We start from the raw sequence: 10,006 nt of genomic DNA, 5'->3' as shown, positions 1-10,006 counted from the left end.
AGTGAGTTTCTGCTCTTCCAAATTCCCCAAATCAACATAACTATATAGGTATCTTACACAGTGTTTGGCTCCAAAACCAGTTGGCGTGCAAACTGTCTCTTTTGAGTGTGTGTGCGGGCGTGCCAGCACCGTGGGGTGCAGTTGTCGGGGGAGTCCCTTGACCTGACTTCTTCTTCAAGTGTTGTGGACGAGGAGAGCACCAACCTTACCACAAGGTTCTTCTCTAGCCTTCCGGGAAAGGACTTCTTGCCTTACGGATAAGGACTTTGGATGTGATCTCTTCCCGTCACCGAATCGATACTCAACGTTGTAGGCTGAGCAGAGCAATCACTGGGAAGTTTGGAGAAAGCACGGGTTTTACTAAAGCGTGACTTTAGCTTCGCTGGGTTGCGAGGGCGTTACCCTTGCTTCGCTGGTTGAGAGAGTCTCGGTGGCAGTGGTACTGGCAGTCGGCTCTTGGAAAGACTAGGACTGGAAGTACGGTCGCCGGGTTGATCTGGTGATGCTGACAGTCGGCTCTTGGAGAGACTAGGACTGGCGCGCAGTCACTGGGTTTCAACGAGGTTGAAGGTTTGCTCCGGGGAGGCTTTGTAACCGCTGGGATTGATTGATTTGAGAGAGGTCCTTCTTCGTCCTTGAAACTTGGTATTTATACCTAGGGTTTCGACTGTTCCTTGCTATAGAAGGATTATTGATTGAAGTTTCCTATTCAATCTCTGCTACTTGACTCCAATAAGGTTTCATTTTCCTTATGGATTACGGAATGGGCGAAGCTGTAACCCAAACCCAAGTAGGCTTATTTTTAGGTCACAGGTATCGGCCCGCTGTGCTAAATCCACTAAAGGATCTTACCAAAATTACTTTTGGGCTCAAACATTGCCCCCCAGGCCCTGAAAACAGGCCCGCGAAGATGTAACTGATTGAAGGGGACTAAAACGACACTCCGATTGCTTGAAACGATATCATTAATGAGGGTTGCATCCCTTCGCTTGCGAAAACGCCTTTCTGTCGTATCGTTTCCCTCACAAAATTTCTTATTTAAACCCGCAGCCACTTCTGACCTGTCACATCAGAAACTCTTTTAGTCTCCTAAACCCAGAAACCCTCTTTCACTCTTCCCTTTTAACTCAACCTTTGCTGCACCAGGGAAATGTGCCACCTTCTGGTAGTCGCGCAGTTAATGCTTCCCCAGCCATTGGCCAGTCCGGGAAGCAAAAAACAGTAATAATGGAGCCTGAAATAGAAGATTCCTCTTCCGACGATGATGACCCGCAAACGGTAAGAACTTTCTTGTTAAAAAAAAAAACAAACAATGTTTTCTTTCCAAGTCAAGTCTAATCCTTTGACCCCGGCAGATCGCTGCTATCTTGGCCCGCAAGCACAATCGTTCTGACCCTCGAACTGATCCGTGGGCGGAAGATGAACCAATCGCTGATCGACTGGTAAGAAACTAAAAGTGTATATTGGAATCTCCTTTTATTCCGTGCGACCATATAACAATCCTCGTTTGCAGGTTCGTCATAGGTCCTCAAGACAAACTGGGGAAGGCCCCTCGGCTACTGGTGAAGGCACATCTGCTTCGCAGGCCCAAGCGCCCACTGGTTCCAATAATCCTCCACCTCCTGCCAGCGTTGCGAACAATATGCAATTGGCGCCGATCCCAGTGCAGGTCATAGATGATAGCTCGCCTGAAGTTGAAGAGGGAATGCCTCTTTCAGATGCGCCTCTTGAGGAACCACACGCCACATCTGTCCTGGCACAGATAGCGCCTGACCCAATTCCTGGCGAGGTGGTTCAAGAACCCGTGCCGATAGCAACCCTCCGCGAGCCTCCGGCTGCAGAGGTACGTTTCTTCTTAACAAGCATGATGTCCTGATTCTTGTCTTATTCTTTGGTCATTCTAATGATTCCTCCTTAAAATCAGAATCTTGGTCCTGTCGAGGAAGTAGCTGTCGCTGTGGAAGTACTTGGCGCCAATCCCGCTGACCCAGCTGGTGAAGATGTAGTTAACCAAGAGCCTGCCCCCCATGCTCCTGAAGCAGAAGAAGGGGTGAACGTCGAGCCGGTGCTGGAAGCGGTTCCTGTTGTGGAGCCTCTTGAGGCTCCTGCTGCTGCCGCCTCAAATCCACTGCCTATGCCTCTTTCCAGATTGGAAAGGCTAGCTCACGTACTTGATGTGACTCCTCCCGGAGTTATAGATGAAGCCAGGGACAGACTTCACTGTCTTTTGAGTCCCGATATCCTGCTGCCTGGCGCATCCGTCAGGGCTCTGGAGTATTTGAGGGTTCTTCGTCGCGAGCACGCCGTCACTGAGGACGAGTTCCTTGAGATAGACGAACTGCTACTGAATCTCCCCCAGTGGCTTAATGAAAGAGCGGCCGCGACTGCGCAAGCCAGACAAGCCCAGGCCCACTATCAGAGCCTCGCTTAACAAATGGATTCCTCTCGTGACTTTCTAGGAGATAGGGCTACCCTTGTTACAGACTTGAGGCTCATGCAAAATCATCTCCGGTCCCAAGTCCAAGATCTTCAGGCCCAATTGACTGCTGTGACGGCCCGGCTTGAGCATGAGGAGCCCTTGCTGGAGCAACCCCTAGCAGCCTCTGAAATACTATCTCAGAACCTAGCTCAAGCTCGCGAGGCGGTCCGACAGGCAGAGCGAGCCGAAAACTTTAGGCCTCTAGTGTTAGGCCCATTTTGTATGAACAATATTATTATTAATAATTTAAATATTTAGCCCACTTTGCTTGGCCCAAATATATGCTCAAATTTTCAAGCAGTTCAGCGTTTAATTTGCCTTTATTGCTATTGAAATTGTTTGAAAAGACAATCTCTAAATGGAGCGGTTACCTCCTTGAAGACTGCCCTGCTTCCCACGCGTTTTCAATTACCTTCATTTCTGAGATCCTAATATTCAATTCCATTGATACTCTTATTGATGGCGTTGAAAATACTTCAACTGTCCATCGCACGGTTGAGGCCACTGAGATTGGCCCTATAAATACCTATACTTTGGAGAAGTGATAAACACAAGCAAATATGGCTTTCCCAGAGATAGTTTTGCAAGCCTTACTTCTCTTCCATCAGTTTCTGAAATCTCCTCCTCACGATCTCACCCTTGGCCTCAAATTCCTAGGCCTTATGGCTTAATCTCAAAACCTGGGTAGGTCTTATGGCCTAATCTCAGGTCCAGCCGCATGTCTTTGGTCTCTGGAAATCCGGATGGGATTCACCGGTTTCAGTTAGACTGAAAAACACGCGGCGCTCCTAACGCGGCAGAACCAGATTCTGAGGGATCCCTCTCCTCAGATTTCTCGCGTGGAGCAGGAGGGAGAAGGGCGGAAGGCCACTCGAGGCCTATCGTTCTTCTTCCGCAGCCTACCTCCGGGGTCTGACTATCAGACTTCTGTTTTTCCCCTGGAGGTAGATGTGGCTGTGAGTCGCGCTCTCTGAAGACCATCTCCATCCCGGAGGATAATCAACTGGAAGGGTTGCGATGGATTATTTCCTTCCCTCTTCCTCCGGTACAGATGATAGCAGCTGCGACTCAGATCAGAGAAGGGATGTGGGTGAAGAGAGGAAGAGCATGAGTGATCATATCACAGCCCCCTTGTCGCCACAAGATCCAGAAACTCTTAGAAGATCTGCAATCCTTATGATTTTTTAAGCCACTTTTGGCCTTATAATTGCGAATGTAACCGTTTCGATTTGTGCTGCTTTTGGCCACAAAGCCACTTTATGAATGAATGTTTCTGAGTATTCCGAAAAATTGTTATACAATAAGGCCTCATGTATAGGCCATCATGTATATTCTTGACACACATTGTCAAGGAAGAATGGGAAAAAAAAAAGTTACAACAAAAACAAAAGTTGAAATTGTTATAAAATAAGGCCTCAACTAAGGCCTGGATGTATAGAGTGTTGCCCCCTAGTGTTCGTAGGTGAAGTAAATACATGAGACTAAGGCCACAGGAAAAGGCCTGAATATAGATAGATGATGCGAGCCGATGAAGACTATGGTTCCCCCCTGTCTAGGAAGAAGGTTGATCCGGTATGGATCCTCAAACTCCCAAACACTAGGGTAATATTTCTTCAGGAACCGCTCGTTGATGGGATTGCGATGGATGCCGCCATCCAAATCTTTAAGGTGAAAAGCCCCACGCTCCATAATACGGTGAACAACAAAGGGTCCTTCCCATCGTGGAGTCCATTTACCGCGATCGGTCAATTTCTCGCCAAAGGGCAAAACAGCTTTCCAAACAAGGTCCCCCTCTTTGTAACTATGGCCACGCGTCCTCTTATCATAGGCGTGGACGATACGCTGTTTTTCCATCACTAAATTATCCAAAGCCGCTAAGCGCTGCTCGCTCAGATCTTCGTGTTCTTGCCACATCGCCTGGACATAATCTTCACCGATCAAGTGATGCTGATCTTGTACGCGTAAGGATTGAACGTTGAGTTCCAAGGGTAAAACTGCATCATGGCCAAACATTAGTGCATAGGGCATTGTAGCAGTGGGATTCCTCTTGGAGGTGCGATAAGCCCATAGTGTCTCATACAACGTGTCGTGCCACTGGCGAGGGTTTTCAACCAGCATCTTCTTTAGCAGGGTAATAATAATCTTGTTACTGGCCTCCGCTTGAACGTTGGACTGAGCATAATATAAAGTGCTATGGATGAACTGGATGCCCAATTCGTTGACAAGTTTCTCTACCTCACCTCCCATGAATGTTGCCCCCCCTGTCTGAAACAAGCACTTCAGGGATACCAAACCTGCAGATGATGTGATGAAAAAAGAATTGGCGAATGGTGGCACCTGAAGCCTCTTTCAAAGGCTCAGCTTCGACCCACTTGGTGAGGAATCAGTAGCCACGATGATGAACTTGTGTTGGAGAGAAGAGTGGGGGTGAATCATCCCAATCAAGTCCAATGCCCAGCCTCGTGCAGGCCAAGGTTTAATAATAGGTTGCATGGGAATATTGGGGATGTGCTGGATTGGACCGTGTGCCTGACAGTCTTGGCATCCTTTGGCGAATGCAATACAGTCCTTCAAAATGCTGGGCTAATAATACCCATGTCTCCTGATGAGCCAACGCATCTTAAGTCCCGCTTGATGGGCTCCACATACTCCTGTGTGTGCTTCGCGCATTAATCGCTTTGCTTCGCGGCCATAGACACATCGGAAGTCTATGCCATCTTCCCCACGTCGTCGCAGCTCGTCACCCCTGAGGAAGTAATTTAAGGCAAGAAAGCGAGTCTTCCTGTCTGCTGTAGGATCTGGTTGTTTGAGGTAATCGATCAACGGAATGCGCCAATCGACGTCAATAGGCTCTAGGACCGCGACAACCGGATCATCAGGCGGGTCAGGCCGCGCAAGCCATGAAGGCAGTATGCGGCGCTCGACTTTCAGAATGCGCTCGCGAACCCCATACTTCAATGTAATGCTTATAGCCAATTGAGCGAGTTCATTGGCCACGAAATTGCGCTCGCGAGGGATGCACTGCAAATCCGCGTCATCAAATTGATCTAGAAGCTCAATGGCGCGATTCAAATATGGTACGAGCAAACAGCTTGCACACCTGTATTTCTCTTGAAGTTAATTTATCATGAGCAAAGAGTCGCCGCGTACCTGAACGTCTCTTACTCCCAATTCCAGTAAGACTTCTAGGCCAATAATAAGGGCCTCATACTCTGCTTGGTTGTTTGTACACTTAAACTCTAATTGGAAAGAGTAAGAGAAACGATCGCCCGCTGGATTCTCCAGAACAATCCCTGCCCCTGCTAATGTTTCAGTTCTTGAGCCATCAAAAAATAATACCCAGGGTTGCAAGGAGACTGTGGCTTAATACCATATGGCATACTCTGGAATGCGCGCCAAATCTGGTCGAGTGGTAGTTGCGGTCGCTATCTCTAACTCCTTCACTGTGGTGATATCCAACATAGGGTGATGTGCCAGAAAGTCTGCGATGGCCTGTCCCTTTACTGCTTTCTGGGGAACGTATTGTAGCGAGAATTCGGACAGGGCCAGTATCCACTTGCCAATGCGGCCTCTCAGAATAGGTCGCGACAGCATGTACTTGACCAAGTCGGTTTGAGCGATGATGCAAGTAGTAAAGGATAACATGTAGTGTCGCAACTTGCATGCTGAGAAGTACAATGTAAGACACAACTTTTCCATAGGAGTATACCTTGTTTCGCAATCTGTAAGTGTCCTACTGAGGTAGAAAATGGCGTGCTCGACGCCTTCCTCATCATCCTGGGCGAGTAGGCTGCCAATGGAAGCCTCAGCTGCTGAAATATATAGCTTCAATGGAAATCCAGCTCTCGGGGGAACAAGCACTGGCGGGCTCGATAGGTAGGCCTTGATTCTGTCGAAAGCCTCTTGATGTTTAGACTCCCATACAAACTCGTTCTGACCCTGCAGCTTCAGCAATGGAGAGAAGGGCTGGATTTTACCTGAAGAGTTAGAGATGAAACGTCTCAGAAAGTTGATCTTACCCAGCAAACGCTGCAATTCCTTTTTCGTTCGCGGAGGGGATGCATTGATGACTGTGCTTGCCTTGTCTTCAGGAACCTCAATTCCTCTCTGATGGACAATGAATCCCAGAAAATCTCCTGCTTGAACTCCAAAAACGCATTTAGTGGGATTCATCTTGAGCTTGTGTTGCCGCATGCGCACGAATACCTTTCTGAGATCTGTGATGTGGTCTCCTCTCTTCTTAGACTTCACAACTACGTCATCGATGTAAACCTCTAAAATCTTCCCCAGGATGTCATGGAAGATCAGGTTCATGGCTCTCTGATACGTTGCTCCAGCATTCTTCAGTCCAAAAGGCATAACCACATATTCAAAAATGCCAGCGAACCCAGGACACCGTAACGCGGTTTTATGTCTGTCTTCTTCTGCGACCGGAATCTGGTGATACCCTGCGGTGCTGTCCATGAATGATAACAATTCATGTCCTGCTACGGCGTCGACTAACATATCCGCGACCGGCATGGGGTAGACATCTTTAGGTGTAGCGATATTAAGATCTCTGTAGTCTACGCAAACCCTCATCTTGCCATTCTTCTTGCGAATAGGCACTATATTAGATATCCACTGATTGTATTTGGCTACCTTGATAATGCCTGATTTAGGCATTTTTTCGACTTCCTCCTTGACGAGGACTTGGGTTTCTGAATTCATTCTTCGTGGCTCTTGTTTCACAGGCCTCTTGTCAGGGAGTGTTGGCAGTTGATGGCAAACCAAGTCCGGTGACAGGCTGGGCATGTCTTCATACTTCTCCGCGAAGCAGTTTTTGAATTCTAGTAATAAGTCAATGAGCCTCTGTTTCTCGCTAGGCTCTAAGTAAGCGCTGATAGCCACTTCCATAGGCTCATCTGCTGTTCCAAGATTGACCTTCTCGGTAGGGTTTCTGACCTTAGGAGGTGTATCGTCCAGCGCTGCTGGAGCGAGCTGAATATCTGCCTCATCTTCTTGTTCCTGATCAGAGAGTTCTTCATTGACGGCCTCTAAGGTCGATCATAGGCCTCTTTTTCCACTAAGTACGATGATAGTCTTTCGTACAGCGAGTGGAAGGCCTCTATCCCTTCCTCTGGGAGGTTGTAATCCATTAATCATTTAAGGGTTTAGGCACAGCATGGCCAGGCCTTTCCAAGCCTTATTTTGCGAGCGTAAGCCCCCACTGTGCCAATTCAGAGGCCGTCACCCCTGTGGGGCGGCCTTTGTCATCGATGCCACTGACCTGCAATGGAGTGAGAGGTTCCAAATAGTACCTGGCATCTACATAATTCGCGGAAACTGGGAATGGACGAGGATCCGCTTTAATCACCTCAGCTTTATCTGTCTCCCTGTTCCACATAGTTAGTTCTTGATGGAGAGTTGACGAAACACAGTAACTTCGGTGGATCCAGTCTCTGCCCAGAATAACACTGTAGGCCGCATAACAATCTGTCACAAAGAAAGCATAAACTCCCTCTGCAGGCCCAACCTTGATGCGTAAGAAAAGTAATCCCAGGGTCTTTGTTACAGTCCCCGCGAAGTTCTTGAGCGTGAGGGACGTAGACTGGATTTTCTCTTTCTTGATTCCGAGCAAGTGCATGGTCCTGGTAGTGATGACATTAACGGCAGCTCCGGTATCAACCATGATCTTGCCAACTTTGGTGTCACCAACTTCTGCTGTGATATATAGAGGTCTCATGTGTTGGACCATAGCAGGTGTTGGCCTGGTGAAGCTCATGAAGAATTCTTTGCTGTGAGCATCCTCCGTTTCAAGAAAAATAGCTTCTTCCACAGGTGTCGTGACTGCCGATGTGATCTGCAAGGGCTGCGCACTACTTTCCTCAGCTTCTACGCAGTCCTGAGCGGCGACCGGTAGTGCATACCGCGCGGGGAGCAAGTAAACCATGTTGCAAGATGTGTCAGTCATATCTGTCTCCTCCATGTCATCTTCCAGGTTAAGCTTGGGTTCATTGACAGAGGTATCAGTGTTGAATTGCTTAGCCAACCGGTCTACCAACGACTCCTCTGTAAGGCCTTTTACCTCACACTGCTTGTGTTCTTGTATCACGGGAGCCTACTTAGGGGAGTCTGACTTCGGTTCCCTTGCTATGCTTACCTCTAGGGGAGCGACTACTACACTCTGAACCTTTTTTGGTCTCCACTGTAAAGTATCGGTAGTCTTGTCCTTGCCCCCCAGTCTCTCAAAAATCGAAGATTTAGCTTCTGGTTCTTCGCGAAACAACCTGCGCCTGACATGTGGTCGCCGAGTTGGCGAACTCTCCTTTCGAGCTAGCGGAGGTGTTCTCTCTTTAGTGATCCTGCAAAAAACACTGGGCTTAGATGCCCCTGTTGTTGAGCTCGCTTGTTTTTGAAGGCTGCGGGGAGCCATTAATGGCTTAGCAGGTAGTGCCTCCATCTCCTTCTGATACTGCTAAGGTGATTTGACCAATTGCGAAGGCTTGATCAGGCCCTGGTCCAGAGCCTCTAGCGCGCGCTTGGCTTCCCTAAACCTGCGCTGTAGTTTCCTCTTCCTGGAAGGGCTTATTTCCACTACCTTCCCCTTCTCCTTGGTGTACCACTTTCCTTCCTTGATGGTGGCGAGTGGAGCAGGCGGGAGATAGGGGTTGGTCAGAATGTCTTTGTGCTTATTCGTAACCTTCTCCTCTTGTTTCTGATCAACCGCGGCTGCTCTCAGCTTCTTGAATAAATTGGAGTCCTTTGGGGATGGTGGTGACTCCATTTTCTCTTTTTCTCTTGGGCTAGAAGGTTAATAGTTTCGCGATGGCGAGGCCCACTTGATGGGCGGGAGAGAGCCAAAACGAAATTTCTGCTCGACCTCTTCATGTGACACTTGGATCCCACACTCTTCTTTGCATCGCGAGCATAGGACCATGGGTGAGGCTCGACCAACTGGTTTAGCTTTCTTCTTTGCAGGGGTCTCATCCTTGGCAGACTTTCCTTCTCGCCCCTTTGTACTCAAATCCAAGGTTGGTTTCCTCTGGTTCTGCTTGGCCCAGTTCACATCGACCATATTGATCCCAGTGTCAGGAAAAGGGTTCAAGTCTACGAGCGCTGCCGCCGTTACTGGAGCTTCCACCTGCAAACTGCTATTATTAAGCCATACCTGAATCTGGTCTTTGAGCTTCACACAGTCCGCGGTATTGTGATTCCATAAGTTGTGGAATTTGCAGTACTTCTTCCCTTTCAGCTGGTCTGGTTGAGGAAAAGGTCCAAAGTCGGTCTTCACCATCTTCGCGGCGATCATCTCATCTAGAATCTCATGTGCCTTATTGGCATCATATGTATATGTCGCGAATTCAGGTTTGGTGAAGGCCATCGATTTGAGCTTGACAGGTTCCTTGGAAATTTTCAGTTGCTTCAGGGCTGGATTTTTCCTCCCGGTTAGTTCATAAGCAGCGATATCATTCTCCTCTTCCTCATCGTCATCCTGAACCACTTCCTCACTGTGATGATGGTAGTAAGGGTCATAAGTAGCCGGCT

Source organism: Rosa chinensis, chromosome 6 (genome assembly GCF_002994745.2).
Source record: "Rosa chinensis cultivar Old Blush chromosome 6, RchiOBHm-V2, whole genome shotgun sequence".
In the NCBI taxonomy this organism is placed as follows: Eukaryota; Viridiplantae; Streptophyta; class Magnoliopsida; order Rosales; family Rosaceae; genus Rosa; species Rosa chinensis.
Note: the sequence above shows the minus strand (reverse complement) of the source record.